At 40.2% G+C, this 23,690-nt stretch overlaps 1 protein-coding gene across 3 annotated transcripts in view; it reads left to right on the plus strand.

Moving 5' to 3' along the window:
- Positions 1 to 735: 735 nt before the first annotated feature.
- ARHGEF7 (Rho guanine nucleotide exchange factor 7) overlaps positions 736 to 23,690 on the plus strand; it is a 95,999-nt gene continuing 73,044 nt past the window's right edge. The window contains exons 1-2 of one of the 3 annotated variants that reach the window (XM_026862805.1): positions 736 to 822; positions 22,405 to 22,489. The gene's annotated coding sequence lies outside the window, so the exon portion shown is untranslated. The remainder of the gene's footprint in view (positions 823 to 22,404; positions 22,490 to 23,690) is intronic. The other 2 variants (XM_026862885.1, XM_026863120.1) reach the window with 2 other exon arrangements.

The raw sequence follows: 23,690 nt of genomic DNA on the forward strand, positions 1-23,690 counted from the left end.
TTTCCACTGACTTGGCTCACCCTGGGGGTCAGGCAGGAGCTGGGGCTGGCACAGAGTGAGGGGATAGTTTCAGTGGTGCCTCAAATTCATTTAAATGCTTGTTTAGCTCAAAGCCTTGGTTTCTGAGCAGCTGAGGAGACAAAGCAGTGGATCAACTCAAAATTACTTCTTTTGTAGTGATGTAGTAATGTTGTGGCAGATAGAGGGAATTAATTTCTCTGCTGTAGCTGTCAGCTGGCTTCACTGTGAGGCACAGTTTGCTGGCATCTTACTGTGCCTTCTGATTTCTGCAGTAAATAACATGGACATCTAAAGGAGTAGGTTTTGTGAACTTCTGGCTCAGTGGCAATACTAGTTTAGCACTGCCCACGGCTGGACCAACCTCCATGTTTTGCAAACTCAGTGCCTTTTGGAGCTGAAATGCAAACCAGGACCCATTTTCTGAAGTTGCTTTTAATCCAGGTAAGTGAAATGATTTGCCTGAGTAATGTGTAGAATGTGGTGGGTAGGAGGATGTCCTATATGGGAGAGGTTTGGGGCTTGGGAAAATGCCCTTACAGGCAAATCCTTTTTTAAGGCTTCCTGATTGATTTTTGACTGGCCTTGCCCTACGTACTGAATGGGGACAGATATCTTGAGGAAAATGGTGATAGTTGATTATTGTACAGTGAATATGCGGATCATCTTTATGTGATCCTAGATTTAAAGAAAGAAGGGGTGAGAGGAAGCTCCCTGTGGCAGCATGCTGCCGTGTGGGAGCAGAACTGCTGTGTCTCCTGCTCAGCTGCTGCACCTGAACTGTCAGCGTATCTGCTGGTGGTGGTAAGCTCATGTTTCTTCTTTGTGCCAATCTGGGAAGAGATGGGCGCGTTCTCAACTGCTGCATTTTCTAAGTATTTGTTGATAGCAGAGGAATGACATGACTTGGCTTCTACATCAAGCTCCTGACAACCGTTTCTGTTTCTCCTTTCCTGTTCTCTCTTATTGGCTTTGTTTTCCCACTTGCTTTTTCAGTCCTGATCTTCCTTTTGGCACATTCTCGCAAGTGGTTTGCCTTGCTGTTTCCTCTCTTCTGTCATTCCTAACCTAGCATCAGCCATCTAGCCTGGATTTCTGAGGTCTTTGAGACCAGTAAGTCAGTGCCATCTCTGCTCAGAGAAAGATGGTTTTTTATCTGTTCCTGCTACTTACTGTAGACCATCTCTGGTGCTGGTCAGGCTTCTGAAGCAGAGAACTAACCCAGCAAAAAAATGGATTGCCTTAGTCTTTACTCAATGCATTTTTGCTACAGTGAAGGGGGTGATGGGCTCAACAACTGGTGGGAAAGAGAGGGTGTAACTTTGTAGCTGAGAGCATGGCTGGAGTGGGATTTCCAATAGCTGCAGTTCTCTGGAACACTATCCTTCCCTTGCCTTGCTTTCAGCTCTGTCTCCTAGACCACAGCTAAAGATAGTTATGGAGGCTTCCTTTTACAATCAACAGAAGTCTCTTCAGAGGATGACCTATGGTGGATGGGATATATATCCCTGTGGGGATACAAAAGGAGGCAGTATGGACCTAGACAGCTGAAAACCGATTTCCTAAAATTAGGTGAAACTTAGCCTTGGTAAAGTTATTGTTCCACCCTGAGTACTGAATCTAGCTTTTGTTTCACAGCATTTGAATTGGGCTTTCTCTTTGGAGGCTTTTTCTTTTGGTGTTGGTGTCTGAACTGTGTTGAAACGTTCAGCCAGCATTACTGCTCTGTATTTTGCAAGTGGACTCCTGTATGAACCTGTGACATGCTCTATCTGTCCTAAGCATGTATATAGACTAGTTTAAAGAAGAAATTAACAAAATGAAGCCACTGGATCTTAAGCTGGGCAAAATTGGATGGACTTTTTTTTTTCTTTTTCCTTAGGGGACAATTTCTGGTACATTTTGGAAAGAAATTTTGATAGGATAGGAAGCCTTTAGAAATTCTGCTCCAAAGCAGAGGGAGCTGATTGTTTCAAGATTTGTATCTCCTGAAGTTGGATTCTGGCAAACGTTGTTTTCTCAATGTCATTTCTGGTGATGACTGGATAGGGAAGTGCTGTAAAAAATTGTGATAATGCTAAAATGAAGCATGAGGCTCATGCACTACATGAAAAATACTAGTCCAAATGTTTGACATTTAGGAAAGTTTAATAGAACATAGAAGACTGATAATGGAAAGTGTTGGTATTGATAGGACTACCAGGTTCTGGTCCTGCAGATTGCTGGTCTGCAGTAAAGCCTGTCAGCAATCTACTGGTTTCTCCTTCAGAACTGTTGGTGTGATGTTGTTCTGCAGTGCTCAGCCCTTCAAATAGGGTCTTGGTGGTTTTGCGTTGCTACTGAAAGTCCCGGAGCTGGATTGAATCCCACGTAATTGCTGCCTGTAATTGCTCTGAAGCTTGAGTCTGTTCTTGGTGGTAGTTAAGGCAGTTCTCATCAAGGAGTGTCCTCACTGCCTACTGAATACTAATAGTTTCACTAGATAAACTATCCAAGTGAAATAATTATATTTTCATGGCAGTGTCTATCCTCAGGTAACTGTAGCAATGCTTGAAATGAGAAACATTGAGGTTTGTTTGAAAAAAATCCTGATTTTAATATTAAGGCAACCTTTTCATCTTTGTATGTTTCTTTTGCTTCTGTAGAATATGGACGCTTTGTAGTCCTAAAGAGGAAGCCTCAGGTGCCCTTCCTGCAAGTTAATGAAGGACATGAAATTCCCCTCACAACATGAAACTCTCCTCCTTTTTTTTCCTGCCTTTTAAAAATAGTCTTTTCAAGGGAATTTATGCAAGGAGACACAGCCTGCATTTTGAGGCTGTGAGCGTGTTTGACAGTCAGAGAACTTCTTGCTCCAACAGCTTGTCGAGAGCACAGCTGCTCATCTGCTGTCTTGGTTTGGAAGAGATTTGGACAGGCTACCTTGGGCAGCAGTTGGAACAGCAGGGTGGTGCAAGGGACAGTCTTGTGTTGGAAGCCACAACAGCTTTGCTTTTGGACTGCATAGGTTAAATTGGCCAGAAAGCACTAGGATCACGGAGTTTAGGGTGGTGAGTTGCCATGAAGCAGAACTTGCATTGCTTTGGTATGATACAGATGTTACGTTATGGGTTTATTTGAAGCATGTTGTAGTAACTCCATCTTAAAAGATGGTGTGAATTTAGAGATTATGGTGTGAATGTGTCTGGAAGGAGGAACTGTTTTTGTAGCTGGTAAAAGATATTGTGGAAGCTACTGCTGCATGCTTTAAGAGCAATCTTTATAGCTGGATTTATTTACTGGGTACCCTAAAACTAATTCTGTTGCAGGATGCTAAATACAAGGAGAATGTACTGTATGTGTATTGCTTTATCAGGTGTGTGCTATTGAGCAACATGCCAATCTTTGTACAAAATAAGGCAGGTTATTCTAGAAGCCTTGCAAAGGCTTGTGTAAAACAAATTTTGATTGACAGATTGTACAAAATAAGCATTTTCAGTCTGTTCTTAAAAACAAATGAGAAGTGCTTTTTAATGGTTATTTTATGGGTCAGATTTGTCTAAAAACTGTGTTTGCTTTCAGAGCTACTGTTGTTACTTCCAAGAGGTTAAAAAGTGTATTCACTTGGAATTGTTAAAGGGTTTCTTACCTGTAGAAGAACTTAAATTCTTTTTCCAGAACACAAGTCACCTTCTTGATGATGTCTTCTGTAAAGATAATGCTCTTGTGGCACTGACTTCTTCAGAGAATCTTGCTGGAGATTTTTAAGCAATTCCATCTTTGTCTTCTAAATGCTTCTGGAGCATCATAGTGGAAAGATTTGCTTAACTTTTCAACCTGTTTCTAGAACAGCACATTTAGTCCATTATATTTATTTTTAATTTCATTTTTTCCTACTTGTAGCATCTGGTGTCACTTGTTTTTCATGTGGGAGGAAACAGCCGGACTTTGGAAAGCAGAGTTTGCAAACATCTCTTAATTGGGAAAGAGGATGATACACCTTGCAGGAGAGGTTTGGATTAGCCAGAGATGCATAAAATACAGTACAGAAAATGAACGTTTTATTACTGTTCCAGATACAGGGAACAAACGTGGTATGCACATGGAAGCTCTTGTACTTCTGAACAGGTATCGATAGCTTTTTAGCTGTTGTATTTCCTAAGAACAAAGTCTTGCTGTAATTGTTTTCTGTGTCACGTTGCATTGCATTGTTGCTGTCCTCATCTGGATTAGAAACTGTGGCAGTTGACCCCTGCTCTAAGAGCAACCCTTCAGTGCACAAACAGATCTCAGTGCCAGCTTGATGGCTTCAGAGCACTTTCCCTGTTTCCCATTCTCAGGCAAGGGAAAAGCCTTTGCTTTTATTTGATCATTATCTGCAGTAGGTTTTTAGATGCATGATAGTGTGGTACCTGGTAACTTCTTATCTTTAGGTCATAGGCTGTATTTTTGGTTGTGGTTAGACACATGGGAAAGTTCTCCCCTCTTCTGCAGCCAAGTTAGGTGTAAGTAGCCATTATGTGCTATTGCTTTAAGAATCAAGGGGAATGAGAGGATATCACCTTGGGCACAGCTTGACGCGATGCCTGCTTTCGCATGCGCAGGGCACCTTGGGATTGTGTGTATTGAACTTATCTGGGGCTGGATCTTTACAATCATTGCCCTAGTTACTGCTTTTAACACACAACCTTCTAATTTTCTATTTCTTTTATTCATCTGGGAACTTTATGCTGTGTTGGCATTTTCTATGTTAATACAGCAGTATCTTTTGTAGACTTCATCTCTTGTAGAAGTTAGGTTAAGTGCAGTATGACTCTGCTAATAACAGGATATCTACTCTGGTCTCACAGCTGAAATGTTGAGGGCTTAAGACGTGTTACGCACTTCAGTGACCTCAGCAGGAGTTTCACATGGGGTTTTTTGGAGGGTGTTGTAATGGAGATCACAGTCTTAAAAGGGTCTGTATGTGCTCAGACTTTGGCTTTTTCTGAGACTTGTGCTAAATGGCACAGTGTTATAGCCATTTATAATGCCTTTACAGTGGTGTCTGTGATGAATTGTGTTTCTGAGGTTATTGTAGCTCCATGTGATTTGGTTGGTATCCTTTCTTCTTAAAGTGTTATGTAAATGACAGTTTCGGTTTTAAGTCCTTCCCTGTAGGGGTTTCAGTTACACTTGGAAGCCTTATCCTTAACTCGGCATACTTAATTTGCATCTCAGAAAATCGTGACCCTCCCACAGAAGTCTCATTAGTATCAACTGTATCAACTCCACACTATCAACTGTGAAGACAGGTCAACATAATAATACATAATTTGTTCTTCGAGACTGAGGCTGTTTTTGTGATATTTAAATAGCAAAGATTAAGGGGGGGGGGAAACTCCTACGTGTTAATATACTGCAATAAATTTTTATAACAAAATGTTATTGCTGTTCTGTGCCTTTACTTCAACACGTTGATACAGTGGTATATGGAGCTGTTTCTTCTTGCTAGTGTCCTGCTAGCATTTAAACCTAGACATTAATTAATAACTACATTTGAAGTGGTGCAGAGTTCATATCAGTGTTTAAGTGGTGCATTTAGTGATAATAGCATTACGGCGTTTGCATTTCTTAATGGTGAATATGGTTTGTTCCACTCTGCTGTAGCTGGGAGGGCTGCCCTTGTGAAGGGAAATCCCCATAGTCTGCAGTCTTCAGACACAGCCCTGCCACTTTCCGCTGTCAGATCTACAGACTGCAGTTGCAGAGCGAGTTGTTTTAAGTGAGCTGATTTTATGGAAAACTAAGGCTGAACAGCTTCCTGTAGCTGAGCTGACTCACTGCTTGATTACCCCGTGGCCAGATTCCCACACTGGGGAGGTGTGTGGGGTATATCTGTGGGAGGAGTTGAGTCAGCATTGCCCCTTTGGGTAACAGGGTGCATTGACCTAGGTAAAATGTTTTCTCAAATTTCTGGCAGGTAATTGCTGTCATTATAATATTTCTGCATCTTCCAATATTACTATTCAGTTGTTTCACTCAGCTTTTAAATCCTTTATTGTAAAATGAAGTCTGGTGGATAGTTTTGAGAGTTTGGGGAATAAAGGCTAATTACTGCTGCTCAATCAGTGTTTTACTGAGGGGTTTTCCTGTAGTGACTAAGTTAGGCAAAAAAGCTTGTTATGCTAAGCTGTCTTTGGAGATTAAAAAATGGAGGAAGAGTTTTATGGCCTTTAATGACCAAGGGTGACTATACAAGTTCAGATCAAAGGTCTGTTTATCTTATTATTCTGTGAGATAAAGGTCTGTAATAGATATCTAGAAGAAAAAGTGTAAAAAATGGTGAAAATACAGCATGACACTTTCTGTTAAATCTTCCCAGCTTCTCACAGTCCATAGCTAAGGAGCTTCTTGAGGAGTCAATGGTATCTGTATCACTGGGTATTTAGCAGCTCAGTGGACCTCCTTCTAATGGCTTTTTTAAAAATAGCTTTCTAAAGCGATTTTGAACTTTTTTCTTTACCTTCACAGCATCCTGTGGCAATAAGTTCCTGGGTTAAATTATGCATTTTATAAAAACTTCCTTTTGTTTGTTCAGCTGCTGCAGCTGGTGGGTGACTTTGTTCTTATGTTTTGGATCATCTACGTGCTATACATGACTTCATACCGCACTAGTGTACTTTGCTATATCCCATATTCTCTTTCCAAGGTGAACACTTGTGGTTTATTTACTTTTTCCTTGTATGAAATCCATTGCATTCATTTAGTTGGTTTAAGTAGCATGCGTACCTTTTCTTCTTTTATAGTATCGTGCTGGATGAGAGTTGTATTTAAGTTAGAGATACTCTGGAAATAATAAAAGACATCTGTTTGTCTCTTCTCATTTTCCAGTATTGTTTTTCTTGGACTTCATGAGATGGTTGATCCTTGATCTGAAGTTGTTAGCTGACTGCCATCTTCTACTTGTCAGTAGGAACAGCTAATTTAAAACTCATTTTTATGCAAGTATAATGATGAGGTTTGGGTGTTCTATTATTTTGACTGAGAGCAGTTTTTCCATTTGTTAGCACTGCATTTCACCTGCCACTAACATTTGGTCATCCACAAGATCATATAGTAGCTGTTTGCTATGAGTTCAAGTTTTGACTACTTTGAATTATTTTGTATCCTTAACAAACGAAGTTCACTCTTTATGCCTTCTGTGAAATCACGTGTACATTGTGTTGAGTAGTGTCTCCTAAATCAGGTCTCTATGAGATGATTTTGATACTCTCTTTGTAGTGAAAAATCAATACAATCACTTATGTATAGCTGTTGTTTCTTAATTCTTGAGCACTTCCAAATCTTTAAGAGGAGCCTTCTAGCTCATACTAATTTTGTTAAAACAAAAACAGCTGTTGATGAGGTGCCTTTTCAGAGGATATTCAGATATGATATGTTAACTGGACTACCCTTTGTTTGTGACTAATTGCTTCAAGGAGTGTAGATGCATTTTGGAAAGATTACCTCATTCTACCAAAGCAATGTTAATTCTTTTCTATTTTCATATTTATGCAAACCCCCAAAATTCTGCTCTTTATGATACCTTTTATCAATTTACATTGCTTAGGCACTTGCTTCACTGGTCTGTAGTTCTCTGGTTCTTTTCACTTCTTTCCCTCCTTGATCTTTAAAGTTTTGGTTCATGTCTGCTGCCTTCCATTCCTCTGGTACTGAGGCTGTGCCAAGTACTGTGTTGCACACTGTAGTTAAAACTTCAGTTTAGTATCTGAGTTCTTTGAACTGACAGGTATCATGTAGTCCTGGCAAATTACGAAGATACTGTGCTTGGTCACTCTCTCTGACTGTTGCAAGTCATAGCAGTGAGATTAATTGTATTTATAGCAATGTCCAGGAGAAATGCTGTATTTAAGGAAATGGAATAGTCTGCCATTTCAAGACTTTAGCAGAAGTTGTTACAATAAAGGGAGGAATGGAGTCCATATGAGTTGCAGATGTAGTGACTCTTCTGCTGACAGAAGAGTTGAGTATCTGAGGTTGATAGAGTCTTAGTAATGGGTGGTGTGGAGAAAGTGGGAAGGTTGTTCTCTGTTTCTCCTAGCACAGAATCTAAGGGCTACTCGGAGAAAGCAAGCAGTTGTCAAGGTGCTAACAAATGGAGGGAAGTGATTCTTCACACTTAGCTGTGCAAATAATTTTTCTGGGTTTTTGTAAAAGTTGAAATTATATGGTTTACAGATGTTACTAGAGAAGTCTAAAAAATCCATTTGAGGCTTTTAAATGCAGATAGTCCCTGAGATGCAAACCATTGGAAGAACATATTGGTTAAGTATTACTATGTAATATTTGCCTTTCTGTATTCCTTCTTATTGGCAACTCAGATTAAGGTTTTAGGGATGGATAGGCTGCATCGGGTTTTTTTGTTTTGTCTGTTTTGTTTTGTTTTTTTTTCCCTTGAGTGCCTGTCCTAATTCCACAGATGGCATCCTTGGATGCTGCTTGGAGGAGCGTATGGCCCTCTGCTAGAAATCTTTATTGTCAAGAGGAGCAGCTTTAACTCCTGGGTTCTGCTGCATGAGCAGCAGTTACATTAGCAAAAGAGCTCGCACTGAAATGATCTTTGCCAGTCACTGAACTGTTACAACTTTTAAAAGTACATGGCAGCATACCTGAGCCTTCATCAGAAGGTCCCAAGCTCTGTGGACAGACATTCCTGACTGTACAGGGCATCACCTACCACAGGCACGGGCTCGTCGGCATTAGCAGGCTGCACAGAGGTGATAGGAATAGGCCATCTCCATACGGGTACGTACCATTGATCAGATGGTGGCTGAAGCTTGCTCTCTACGGCGTCTGCTGTGGAAATCCAGGACCTGTCTCTGCATCAAGATGCCGGATTAGTGCCCAGGCAGTGCTGGTGAGGTAGTATGTGTTGCAAGTGAGAGGCTGGATTTAGGGCTCTCTTTTGTGAACATTTGTGAACACTGGAGTGTGAGCGGTTGTGTTTTGGATAGGACATTGAAGTTAGGGCACCTGCAATGGGGAATGTGATGGCAATAAGGCTAGAAGAATCCTGGACCACATTTATGAGAACATTTAGGAGAAAAGGAGTAATTGAGATAGACTGTTGGGCCTGCCTACTCATAGCAGTGCCTCTAGCTGCCCTTGCAAGCTCAGTTACCCACGCCCATCATACAGCCTATCAGCTGATGAACCAGAACTTGCAATAGCTCGTTTCTTGGAAGAGTTATCTTCATGTATTTCAGATTGTGTCCCCAGGCATTATTATGAATAAGCAAAATTGGTGTGGATTTCATTTTTGTTGTTGCTTGCCAGAGGCCATCTTTTATTAATATTTGGAATGTGGAAATTTTTATAGATATTCCCATAAACTATAAGTTGGAATTTCTTACAGAAATTTTATTACTGAATGTCAGCATGATGCCGGATGTTTGGAGTGGGGGCAGATTGCAGCTAAATTGTGTGGTGTGGTGGGGTTTAGGGGGGTGTGTGGTGTGGTGTTGGTGTGGGTTTTTTCCACAGTTGGAAAATACCTGAACAACTGTGATGCTTCCCAGTATCTCAAGTGAATCTTTTTCCCTTGACAGATAAGCTGTTTCTCTCCTGCATGTTGGCTCAGGTGCTAATTTTGTACCGTACTGAACTGGTTTTGCTCGTGAAACTTGAAGCAAACTTCCCTCTTCTTGCAGAACTAATTTTCTCCCAGTTCAGCTGCTAGAACTGAATTGCTGTGGGGGTTTAGTTGACCCCCTGAGTGAAAAGAGTGTGAGGTAGTGTGGGAGACTTCCCACCTGAAAGCTTGCCCTGCTTTGTGGACTTGTGAATTCTGAACAAGAATGGTTTATCTAGACCTGTCCTGTGTGTCTTGTCCCTAGGTGTCTGCCTCACTCTTCATAGGGATGACTTGGCTGCTGGCCTGGCAACTGCTGAATGCCCTTAAGTTACAGGCTGTTGTGTTAAATTGCCTCTGGTTTTCTGTCTTCTTGCTCGAAGATACTGGGCCCTGCGGCTGCCCTACTGCTGCTTGGGCAGTTCCACCAACCCTGGCAACAGGAGGAATGGTTGGTCACCAAAGCAGGTGGTGGTGAGACCTTCCCTGCTTTCTGGATAAAGTCCTGTGCCTGCTTTTTCAAAATGGGTTTTAGAAATGGTGGAGGATCCTGGATCGCATTATTGCAGATACTGGGAGAGAGAGATCAGCCCAAGGCTTCTTTTTAACAGTATTTTTACTGGCTGAAATGAAAATGGTAAGCTGTAAATCAAAAAGGATTTACTTGGGAGGAGATGTAGCTCAGGGAGCGTGCATACAGTTTTGTGCTTCTCAGTGAATTTTTAAAATGGAAGTATTGCAATTAATTTACTCATCTAATTGAAACCTGAAATCTTGGTTTTGGTGGCTTGTTCATTTCTGCTAACTATTTCAGAATTACTTTTTTCCAGTTGGTGATTCTAAATGAAAGCTTCAACAGACTATATGGAAATTCAGTAAGCCTTTATTCTTAATTTTTGGCACTTTCCACAGTATATTCAGGAAGCAATTGAGATTTCTGATAATTCCTTTCTTAACAGAAGGGTGTAACACTCCTTTTTTTTTTTCCTCTTTTTTCTTCCTTCTTGCATTTCTGTGTTATCTTTTTCCCTCTCCCATTTTTTTCCACGTGTCTAATGATGCTTAGTCAAATTCTGACCCATGCCAGAAATCTCAATATCAATTCCCCCTCAGTTTTTCTCCTGCGGCTACTAATACATACTTAATGCTCCAAGCATTTTCCTGTTTCTTCTGTGAACATGTTTATTTTAAAAGTGCGTGTGCTCACAACAAAAGGAGACTCCGAAGCATGCTGATAAGTAGTAGGTGAAATAGTGTGTTTGAGGTCAGTGGGGCTGTTTTTGTGGCTCGTGCTTTGTCTGTAGTTTGTTCTTCATTGATGCTGAATGTGTGCATCATCTGATCATTTGGCTGTATGCATTTGTTCCAGATGAAATGTGAACATGTGATAGCATTTAAGTTGTGGTTAGAGCACGTGGTAGTATAGTAAACGAGCCAGCAAGCTATTTTAAGAGGGCAGATGATAACCTCATGTAGTACAAAATCTTTTGCAGTAAGATGACTCCTTCCCCCTGCTGCCAGCTCTTGCTCTCTGTGACATAGTCTGGGTGTGTCTGTGAACACTGCTGTTTTAAAACAAGTCTGTCTCAGCAATCTTAGTATGTGCCTATGACACTTTGATTTGATGGTAGTGACTTAAACTGGTATTTAGCTGCAGTTTTCCTTGTTTCATAAATGGAGAGCTGCACTGCAGATAACACTACCTGTATTGGACCCAGAGAAGTTGATTTTCCTAATTTTTGTTTCCCAATTTTTTCATGATATAAATTAAGCTTTTTGTTTTATTATATTGGCCTATTCTCACTCCATAAAGTGTGGCTTTTGAAACAAAGCTGATACTTCATAAATTAGTTGAGAAATGTTGGCAGAACATACATCTAGACAGAAGGCATCTGAAATCAGTTATGGCAAGCCATCCTTCCTGTGTTTTTAGGTAAGAGTGTGGAGATGTTCACAGTTTAGCTGATGTGTAGTTCTTTATTTTGGAAAATAAATCTAAAATTCAAGTGTTCCAAAAGGAGACATCTCCCTTTTGTAATGCTTGAAACCTAGTTGCAAGTTTCCTGTATATAGCAGCTCCCTCTTCCTTAGGAACTGGTTTATTCTGAGCCTTAAAGAATTCAGTGTGTCACTACTGAGCTCAGCCATTGGCAAACAGCAGTTTGTAAAACCTTAAACAGAGATGATTCAGTTCTGAATGTTTATGTTCAGGATCTACTTTCAGACCCTCGCCAGGCAAATTGGGCAGCCTGTTTTCGTAGTTTTAAGTGACTGTCATTGTTGTCCTGTCATTTTGATTTCTGCTGACTATGTGTGATCTGCTTGAGGTCAGTCTTCATTTTCAGTACTCTCAATACTTTCAGTTAGCATGAAGTGTTGGGCTGGTGTTTGTGCAGAGACATTTTTTTGTGGTGTTCTTTCATTAAGGCTTTTTCCTAACTTGTTTCTTTTTAACTTATTATTGGGGGGAAGAAGAAACATCAGGAAGAAATAGTAGATCTATGAAAATGATGGAGCCATAATGTATGTTTATACTTTGAGATGGGAAACAGTTTACCGTTACAGCAGGTTTGCTTGTGCAAGTATGATGTTTAGCTATACATTATGGAGAAGGTGGATATCTGCTTGTGAACTTTACCCAGTACTTTAGGGCATGATACACATTCTTTAAAATGGAATTCAGGAGGGTTTGTGTTTTCCGTGCTGCTCCATTGTGACAGTGTTGAATGGGGTTGGCAAAAGGATAGATGCCCAACAAGGTCTGAACAGAAGCTGTAGGGTGAAGGAGTTAGCTTCCTAAAACCACAAACTTACTACTGTGATTTAAAAAATGAAAAAAAAAAAAAAAAACAAAAAACACAGCTGCTCCTGTAACTTGCAGTTGTTCACATCTAATGGGGATCCTAGTCTTGCAAACATGGCCAGTTGATACTGTTACAGACATCACATGAATTTGGAAGATCAAAATCTGCTTTTTTTTTTTTCTGTAATTGCAAGTTATTGAAAAAGTAATTATCAACATCTGTTTTAGGCCTAAAAAAAGATTTCACAGGCTTTTTCCTGCTACATTGATCTTTAATGAACTATTCATACAAGAAGAAGATAGTATCATTAAGTATAAGCATCTACTCTCCAAATCAGAGGCACAATCCTTGAGTAGATGTTAGCATTGTTGGGGGTGGCAGGGGGTGTGTGGAGGGGAGCAAGACCTATGAACTGCTTTCCTTCTCTGCAGCCCATTTCTTTTGAGAAAATATCCTGTTAGTTTTCTGGGGTTTGCTGTTGTTTGCTTTTGTTTCTAAAATTTGGGCCAGCCATTTTATTAGCTGTGGCACTGTATCCAATCCTTGTAGAGGTTTTGGCTTCTAGTTGACTCACACCCTTTAGTACTGAATAAGTTTGTCATCTGTGGTGTCAAAAAGGAATGCTATGAAAGAAGCAGGAGCCTTCTTTTTAGCAAGTTACTGACACATTACAATTTTTCTGTAATATCTATGATGAGCATCACTTAAGTCTTCTCATTAAAGATTCAGATGACACAAACACTTTCAGAAGGAAAACTACTTTGTGACACCCTTGAGAAACTTCTTGCTAGCTTTTTGTGAGGCAGTTCTGTTGGTGTAAAGACTTGAGCTTTGACCTGGGGAGCATTGCTAGGATAAACGACTGGCTTAGAAGAGCACAGAAGATTTAGAAGAACTGATCAACAAATTTAGGAAATTAATGTAACGTGTAGTTAACTGAGCACCTAGTCTTGGTCATCGGAATATATCACTGTTTTTCTGCACAGTGAGCAGGTGGACATTGTATTTCAAGCTGAGTGAAATGCTGGGGTCTAATTTTTACTCCTCACTGAAGTAAATGCCTTTTGGTTCTTTCATTCTCATTGGGAGGAGGATAAGGTGGAGTTTTCAGTTCTTTCTTAGAAAGATAAGCTAGTTTTAGTTCAGTAGGATATCCTTCACCTTTCTCTTGTGGCTTCCCCCAGAATGTATGACTACTTAACTGTCTCCTTGTTTATTGGATGCGCTGGCAGTCTGTGATGGCTTGTGCACTTATTCGCCAAAAAATAATTTTTACCATTTTTATCACTGAGCACTTACTCTGCTTCATAGCAGAGCTGTCTGTATTTATTTCCAAACATGTACTTTGTGGGCTTTTTTTTTTGGCCTTGTGTGTCATCTTACACACAGTATTCCCTATGCAGTTGTGGCCTGGATTTCCACAGCTGTGTTTCCTGATTTATTTTAGGAGTAGTTCACATAGTTCTGTGTATATCAGAAAGAGGTGAGTTTTACTGGGCTGAGTCTTCCTGGTGTATGTTTCTGGCCAGGTTTCCTGGCTGAGGTGCCTCTCTTCTTTGGCACTAGAAGGTATTTGTGCAATTGCTTGGTTTCAGATTTAACCTGTTGCATTGGCAAGTACTGAGGCTTCTCAGCTTCAGTGTCCCAATCAAATTTTTGGATTACCTTCAGTAATCTAATTCCTACAACTTCTATTTTTGCCTGTAGTCCCAGGAGTGTGAGCTTCCTTAAGCCTCAGTACTCAATCACATATTCATACTGTGTGCCTCTGAATGTCTCTTTTTCAGTATCAGGTGAGATTATCACTGTGTGATATCATTTATAAGATTTAAAACCTACAAAGCAATTTGAAAGTGATTTAGGATGAAGGTGTGATAGATGTAGTTCTTGTTTTGCTGTGCAGGTAGAAATTTGGAACAGACTCATGTTTTCTTATGTGCTTATACAAAAGTGCTGACCTTTCTGTTTTTTTAATGACAACTTGGTTTGCTACTAATAGACATTTATGGTTAGAAATATCAAATTCTACAACTTCCTTGCTAAAGAATTAATTTGAGGATACTAACTTGCTGTGTCACATTCTAAAACCAGATGGATTTGGAAAGCTTCAGAAATTGGACAGTTAATCTCCAAAAAAGGAATTTAGTATTTCTTTTCATGCTACTTTTAATGGGGTTGATGAAAAATGTTGGTAATGTTTAGATGTGGACTTAAATCATAGAATCACAGAATGGTTTAGGTTGGAAGGGACCTTAAAGACTATCTGGTTCCACCCCCGTGCCATGGGCAGGGAGGCAGGGACACCTTCCACTAGATCAGATTGCTCAAACCCCTGTCCAACCTGGCCTTCAACACTGCCAGGGAGGGGGCAGCCACAACTTCTCTGGGCAACCTGTTTCAATGTCTCACCACTCTCATACTAACAGATTTTTCCCTTATCTAACCTAGATCTATCCTCTTACAGTTTAAAACCATTACCTCTTGTCTTATCACTACACTCTGATAAAGTGTCCCTCCCATCTTTCTTGTATGCCCCCTTTCAGTACTGGAAGACCACTATTAGGTCTCCCTGGTGCCTTCTCTTCTCCAGGCTGAACAACCCCAACTCTCTCAGCCTGTCCTCACAGGGGAGTTGCTCCAGCCCGTGATCATCTTCGTGACCCTCTGGACCTGCTCAAGCAGGTCCATGTCCTTCTTGTGCTGGAGGCTCCAAAGCTGGACGCAGGACTATAGGTGGGGTCTCATGAGAGCAGAGTAGAGGGAGAGAATCGCCTCCCTTGACCTGGCCATACTTCTTTTGATATGGTTGGCTTTCTGGGCTGAAAGCTTATATTGCCGAGTCATGTTGATCATGACCCCAAGTCCTCCTCAGGGCTGCTCTTGATCCATTCTCTGCTCAGTCTGTATTTGAGCTTGGGGTTGCCTTGACCCATATGCAGGATCTTGCACTTGGCCTTGTTGAACTTCATCAGGTTTGCACAGTCCCACCTCTCAAGCCTGCCCAGGTCCCCCTGGATGGCACATCCCTTCCCTCCAGTGTGTTGACCACACCACACAGCTTGGTGTCGCTGATGAACTTGCTGAGGGTGCTCATAAGCAGAGGCTTAGGTAAAATGTAGCATTTGAAATTAGTGCTTTGCAGAATCATTAGTGCTTTGATGCAGCTGATTTGGGCAAAACATTCTTGGAGCTGGAAAGCTTCAGTACATCTTAAGGGACTCTAAAACAAGGAGGGTTTTTTAACCTTTGTCCTCTTCAGATTTGTGTAGTAAATATGTATTTGGATACATGCACACAAATGGATGTGCACACAGACACTACAAACTTCTATACACATTTTTATTGCTGGTTGTGCCTGCTTTTAGGCAGGTCTTAAAAATATTACTGGTTGTAGGAATTAATTAAAGCTTTCTAGGAGATGTGGTGTTTTTAGTACAATTAAGTTTTCACTTTTGAGGAACATGTTTGTATGAGCAGTAAAATTTATTCCAGATCCCCTCTTAAGTTTTATAGATTCTTTACCACTGAGTTTTAATTTCTCTTGTGAACTGTTACCAGATCACACAGAAATCCTGCACTGCAGGTCTGCTCTCCTAGTTATTTTCAAACTTTTCCCCTTGTCTTATTCTTAATTTTTTTTAGCTCTCCTTTGTGCTGTGCATTACTACATTTGGGCAACAGTATGCTTCATAGAGATTTCCAGAAGATTTGTAATCATCTCTTCTCCCCCCCGCTTCCCTTTTTCTCTCAGTTGTCATAGTTCCCTGCTTTTCTTATCTCTTACTGCCGCAGCTTTCAGATGATAATTCATGGCTCAAGGAACAGCTGCTGCATTGTAGCTGAATGAGAGACTCAGCACTACTTACAGCTGACCTAATGTGAGAATAAATGAAGAAATTTGTGCTTTGCATGTAGGTTTACCTATGGGATCTCTTTTCCAGCTTGGGCATATTAGGTGTTCTCATGGGAAGGTGGAGTGTGGATGGCCTCTGTGGCTTCCCCTTGCCAGCTGCTCCCAGGGTAGAAATACGCTGGGGGTGGTGGCACAATGAAGCAAGGTGTTAAGAGATTCTTAGTGTTTTTCAAGGTCACCTGTTTCTAACCGTGAGTTGCTTTTTTTTCTCCTACCTATTTGTGCTCCTTGTGCTGCAGCCTGTGCACTAAGAACAGGTGGAGTGACATGTTGTCCATGGTTGTACCGAGCTTTGCCAAGCCACTCTGCTCATTTCCTTTCATTTCCTTTGGGTAAGCAAGCCAATGTTATCGTAATCTTTTACAGTGGGGGCCCGAGGCCACCAAACTGAGCTGAACAATGTCCTGCTGGTTTAGTACACACAGCCTAGGGGTTACAGCTTATTTTGGGGCTTGCTGGCAAGGTTAGCTGTGACAGCCCTGTCTGTGCTGCACGGATGTATGGGCTGCTTGCAAGTCAGCTCCTCAGGTGCTGCAGTTTATGGTGCAGTGCTGTAAAGAAAGCTGTCATCTCTTCTTGTCAGACAGATGCTTAAAATGATAATAACCACTGGGAGTACTGTACCTGTGTATATTTAAGGCACTAGTCTAGCAAGGAAATACTTATCAAGAAAAACCATTCTGTTTTACTCTTAAGCGGTATATGAACTTTTATTGCTATGACTGTTAGATAAAGACTCACTGATGCTGTGGTGGTTTAAGGATACAAGCAAGTTAAGGTTGGTAGAAAACATATTTGAAGAAAAAACATGTGTCTGGAAGCTTGGCTGAACCACCCCCAATTGTCTCCTGTCTCCAGTTGTAGACCATGCCTTATCAGGAGAAATACCTTAATTTAAAAATATTTTCTCCATAACTGGGAATAAAATTGTATAAAAGACACCTGAGGCCTTGAAGCTGACTGATTTGAAGCAAAGAATGCTGCTGTAGGCTTACTGTATTACTGCCTTAATACTGCCTTAGTGTGCTCTCACCAGATACATTTCAACCTTATTTTCTAATTTCCTTTTTTTTTCACTAATTCCTCAGTTAATATTTTTCCAGTTTCAGTAGGTACTGGTTGTTGCAGGGAAATGAGGGATGAGCATTGTTATGTTAGCATTATTTCCTTATTGCTGTTAGATCATAAACACCATTTGAACAGAAGTTTCCATCCACTGAGGGTTAGTGATTTAGATGATTTAAGATTACCTGAATGTGTTACTATGGCCATTTTGAATGTGAATGTGTTTAAAGATGCGTGCAGAGGTCAGTCTTGTTTTAAAATGAGATGATGGGTTTAGTAGTTGAACAACAAGTAGGTGGATGAAATGGATCTCTAAGGCATTTCATTTGGTGTTTAAGAATGTCAGTGATGAAAAAATCAATATAGCTCTGAATTTAAGACCCGGCTTATTAATGGGCTTTAATACAATTACAAATGTGGAACAGCCATCCAATGTACACCTTGCTATAGGGGATTTGCTGCCATTGGTACTTGGGGTGGTTTGACCTTGGCTAAATGCCAGGTACCCACCAAGTCGCTCTATCACTTCTCCCCCTTTCCCCTTGTTTTCTCAACAGGGCAAAGAGGGGAAAGAAAATAAGGTAGACCAACCCTTGTGGGTAAAACAAAAGCAGTTTTAATATAAGCAAAGTGAACCAAAGGTCCATGCATGGAAGCAAAAAAAAAAAAAAAAAAAGATATTTATTCTCTCCTTCCCATGGACAGGTGATGTGGGGCCTTCTCAGGAGCAGGGCTCCGATATGCGTAGTGGTTGCCTCGGAGGACCAAGGGTGACCCCACCCCCTTCCTCCTTTCTCCCAGCTTTATCCTGAGCAGATGTCACATGGTCTGGGATATCCCTTTGGTCAGTTCAGGTCAGCTTTCCTGGTTGTGTACACTCCCAAGATCTTGCCCACCCCATCCCACTGGGGGGGAAATGCCGGAAAAAGCCTTGGTGCTGTGTAAGCCCTGCTCAGCAGTAGCCACAACACCAGGGTGCTGCCAACACCCTGCCAGCTCCCAGCATAAAACACAGCACTGTGAGGGCTGCTGTAGGGGAAAACCAATTCCAGCTCAGCCAGACTCAATACAGTACTTAACAATGTTATTTAACATTTCATTAATGAGGTCATAAAATTGTTATCAATAAATATTGTGTCAGATGTTGAAAACCGGGAGAGAACAGAAGCATGTGACAAGGCTGTTAAAAACCAGGAAAATAAGGCATATGGGGATGAGCCTGCTAAACTTGAAGTTCATTGATTCCTAGCTAACTAGTTATAAACTGCAAAGTGTTTCCAGTGTAAGTCTCCTAGTATAGTCCTGGTCTTTCTTTATTTAATAGGTGTGCTTCATGTTAATGCTTACATAAGGCGTATCTGCATGTGGTCAGTTCCATGGAATTGAAAAACAAAGGTATGCTGTTTAAACAGTTTAAATAAAAGATTTGTCTTGTCTGGGTCCTCATCTGATGTGATTTATGATGGTTTTATACTTGGATCTGACTAATGTTTTATCTGACTGTCTTGGTGGAAAATAAGGATTGGATGTGCAAAGAGGGTAAACTTCATCACGGGCGGAGTCCCTGCAGAGTTAAAAATGTTGTTTGCCTGGAAAGCAAGGGCATATTGGAAATATTTTTCCATAAAGATTTGTTTCATGTCTATATATGCCTGTCACATAATGTTTAAAAGACAAATCTCTATTTCCAAGCTAATATCTTGGTTGAGTTTTGCATTTTCAGATTTTAAGAGCTGTAAGCATGTGCGAGTTTGAATTCACGTTGCGCTTCTGACATGACTTGAGAAGTGGGTTATTATAGAAGATAATTTAGTATTCAGATCTTGTTATTTGGTAATAGTTTGGAATATAAAAGTAACTTTGATACTTGGATCTCAAAATTCAGCTTTGATTCTTACAGTCACAGAACTGGGGCTGTTGGATGGGGGACATGTTTGTCACCCAGTGACACCGAGTAAGGAAGTTCGTGAACGCCTCTCACATCAATATATGTGATATTTTTATAAAGAGTCAGTTCTCGCAGCTGATTTGTCCATAAATAACAGAATGAAGATTGTAGCACACATGCAGGTTGGACTTGTCTTGAAAACCTGGAGGAGACTTGTTTTCTCTGGTTATCCCATGGAAGCTCCTCTTAAAGCATCTTAATGCTTTTCTGATGTCAAGAGTTTTTAAATATATTGTGAAATGAGCAAACTTCTGCTAAGATAGCACAAAGGTGTGAGTGTGGGGTGTTTTTGCCTTTGTTGTGTGGTTTTGTTAGGGGTTTTTTGATTTTTTTTTTTTTTGAAATAAGGTTTTTATAATCAAGTAGTTGAGTTCATAACGTAGCCTCAAAATGTCAGAACACTAAAGCCTTTTTCCTCACTTTTTATCTCTCTAGGTTAGTTTATTCTTAAACATATGTTTGGAGAAAATCTTTCTGGAGGGTGTCATGTTCCCATCCCCTTTATCAAAATGCTACTAATGAGTTTGCTGAGGGTGGCTTTCTGTCAGAATTGCTTTATGTAAAATCACAAGGAAGCAAATGTTTCTCATATCCTCCCATTGTGTTGTTTCCTGTGAAGTAGCAGACTGGATGCGTGTCCTGGATACAGGCTTTTTTATGGCACTATACGTGTTGGGATGATCCAATCAAATAATTCTTGGTATCCCCTATAGTCTCAGCATAGCAGGAAACGAGGCTTCCTCGCATCCTGTTGTTCTCCAGTTAGCCTGGCTTTGGAGAACTCTTGGCTCTATCAGAATCCAGAATGAAGGTGAGCTTAAAATGGATTTAGGAATTTTTTTAAACTTTTTGTAAGTTTAAGCTATAGTTCATAGCCTTTTTCTTAAATATGCTTTTTTTATTTTTTATTTTTTTAAATAACTGGCTCTCTTCCTCCCCTGTAGTGCCTTTCTGATCCAGTTCTGCTGTCTCTAAGCGCCTGTGTCTTATGTATTTCCTTTTTTTAGTATCAGGGCCATTGTTTTGTGATTTCTGTTCATACTTTTAGTTTGCTTGTTTAAAAACTACTACAATAAGCATGTAGCTAACAATGAACATTTTGTATTCCTGATGCTTTATTGTTCCATAACAGCTTAAATTTTTCCCCCTATCTGATCAGTGGTTAGACTGATTTCCAGTCTGGTTTTGAGTTTAAACCAGGTTTTGTGTGTTCTGCTGTCACCTTATTGGTGTCAATTCTCATCTCTATTATATATTATGCTATTAATAAAACAGCGTATCTTTATTATTTTTGTAAAATCACATTATTTCTTATTTGCTTAATGTCTTTTTTTGTGTACTTAGCCTTTAAATGCTTCCTTGTGTTTCAGGAAAAACTCTGCAAAATTCACATCTAGGCGGTTCTCTGGTCCCCCTCCTTACAGCTTCGAACAAATAAGGGTAGTCTTTAAATTATCTGTAGCCCAGTGAGACTTGATGAAACAGTTATTTGACTTTATGCGAGTGACAACTACTTGGAGTAATTAGTGTTTGCCTCTGCTTGATTCTGTGTCTGTTTTGTGGCATTGTTCTACTGAGCTGTATGCACACTACAAGTGCTTGAGAGATGTCAGCACCTGTACTGCCATGGTAGAACTGCTGCTTGCTGGGACCAGAGATGATCCCCAGTCTGAAGGGAAAAAATGTGTATGTTAACATATGCAAGTACCTCAAATACTGTGAATGCTTTGTGAGAATTTTTTCTTACTGAATAATACAGTCATTAAATGTTTCCTAAATCTGCTCTACCTCTGCCAGTATATCACATAACCAGTCACAGCTGGTCTGGCAGACCCTTCTGTGCTGACTTTAGTTAGCTTTCATGAAAATTTTCACTTCTCTTGGGTTCATCTAGCCTTCCTTTGTCCCTTTCTCTCTTCTTCCCTGGGAATATGGGTTTTTTCCTCTCCTGCTTCTGAAGACTGCTTTCTGGGGTACAGACTTTCAGGTAATGCCTGTGGGATGGGTCTGTTATCAGGAAAATAAACAATTTTTGTTGATTTTTTTAGATAAAAACTGCTGCACTGCGGGAAACTAAATCTCTTTCTGTTTCTTAAATCAGCTGTAACAACTGTAATAGCTGTCTTTTATTGTCCTCTTTCTAGTCTTGCACAAGGGAAAACTGTGACTCCTTTCAACCTATGCAGAATCTATTGCAAGAGCTATTTTCATGAGACTTTGGATGAGTGTTTCCATTACCTCAGGCAAATACTATGGGTCTCTTTTTTTTAATCTTCTTTTTTCCCTCTGAAAATCCAGATGTTTAATGTCATCACCCAGCACTTGAAAGTTACTGTTTTCTGCGAGATAGTTTGAGATTTGGATCTCTTTCCACAATTAGAAAATAAAAACTAAAATAACCCTCAATAACCCTCAGCTTTCATCCCTCCGTTTCACAAACCTCATTCTCCATCTAACCTGTCTGGCAACTTTGCTCTTTGTAAGATTCATTAATTTTCAGGAATGCTGCTTTTCTCTGTGTCTTGTAGAATAAAGAAATGGCACGTGTGTTGTTGCAGTACTTTTAAAAGTATTTGTAGTAACTTCAAAAGTACTTTATGAATAATCCGGTACAATGCCTGTGAGCTGCTACAGAAAAAGAAGAGCATGCCAAGAGTAATGGTACCCAGGAACTTTTTTTGCCCAAAATGTCTGAGGAAAGCTCTCTTCTGATAATTTTATTTTATTCAACTTTCCTGTAATTTAAATGACACTTGATATTTTTAGCTTATGTTCTTCAGTTTTTCTCAAAGGCAGCTGTTTCTATATTCTCTATTTAAAACCTAGTTGTGGGTGGTTGTTTTTGGTTTTGTTTTTGTGTTTGGTTTTTTTTTTAAACCACCAAGAAACCAAACAACAAAAACTCAACCAAAAAACCCTCGGTGTTACTGGTTCATAACAGCCACTGAAGGACAGATACCTTGATCAGGCAATGGTTTCTACAGTCCTGGTTTGCATGATATTGTAGAGATGCTTGGTTTAAAGGCTTGTTTCTACAACTTACTGCATGTTCTTTTGTTTTCAGACTTTTGATGCAAATGACCTGTATCAGGGACAGAATTTCAGCAAAGTTCTCAGCTCTCTTGTGGCTTTAAATAAGGTAACTGCAGGTAAGTAGATTCTTGGTGCTCTTTTACAATTACCTTCAACTTGCATCACTGTCTATTTATGCCTGTTGCAGTACACATGTTAAGATGAACATACACAGTGTTTTAGAAGAAGTTTTGTTGCAGTTCATGTTGTTAGGACTTTGGCAGTGGTCTCTGAGTTCTCTAGTTTCCTCTTCTGCCGAAGGAAGATTTGCAGTTGGAGCTAAGGCTGAGCCTTTTAGTTGGCAAGAATTCTTGGGTGAAGGGTCTGGGGTTTTTTTTAGTTGTTTTCTTTCTCTAGTTTGAAATATTAAAGTTGACTTGCTCTGTCATTCCTGTGTTTAAACAATTTGTCAAGGTTTTTGTTATTCCCTTCCCACTCTTCGTTCCCCAACACCATCCTTTCTTGACAGTAACAAAAGGATAGCCAACATCTTTAATACCTTAAGCCATGCATGTTTCATTTAGGTAGCAGCTAGAAGTCACGAACCACCCACCAAGTTCTGCAGTGGGAGGGAGAGAGCTGTAGAAACAGGACACGAGTGAGAGGTGTCCATGCTTCATTGTAGGGTGAGACTGTGCTAAACGATGCCAACTGGACACAAGGATAATCAAGAAATGTTAACATTAGTGGCCCTTTTTGGCTTCTTGCAGCTCCATGCTGGGGCTTTACATTGTCAGCAGCAAGTTGCAGTAATGGTCATCACGTTAGTGTCTGGTGAGAGAGAGTTTATTTAAAAATGGACCATACTTGTCAATTTTTATGTGAGGAAGAAAAGGAAGTTGATAGGTAAGTCAGTGGTGGATCAGTGTTATTTTGTTTAATAGTAATATGATAAGTATATTGTCACTTTTACAATACTCCTCTAGTCCATTACAACAGAGATTTTTTTTTTTGTGGCTTTTTTTTTTTCTTGCATCATAAAATATCCCTTAGGAGTGAGTTTTACAACCAAATTCTTAGTTCTAATGAATGTGCATGGAGTGATACCATTGACTTCTTTGAAGCTACTTATACCAGTTGAAGATACTGCCTTTCATCTTAACTGCAAGTGCAAATGTAGACCATTTCAGTACATCTTCAAAGCTGCTGTACACTGACCATAGCTGTCTTTAAAGGGGAGAAGTGCAGCTGTTTGGTCCAGACATCAATAGATTAATACCCACATCAAAAAGCCACAGTTGCTGCTGGCTTAGAAAGGACCCAGGCTCATCCCTTTCG

This window comes from Athene cunicularia (assembly GCF_003259725.1).
Source record: "Athene cunicularia isolate RWA chromosome 1 unlocalized genomic scaffold, athCun1 chr1_part1, whole genome shotgun sequence".
In the NCBI taxonomy this organism is placed as follows: domain Eukaryota; kingdom Metazoa; phylum Chordata; class Aves; order Strigiformes; family Strigidae; genus Athene; species Athene cunicularia.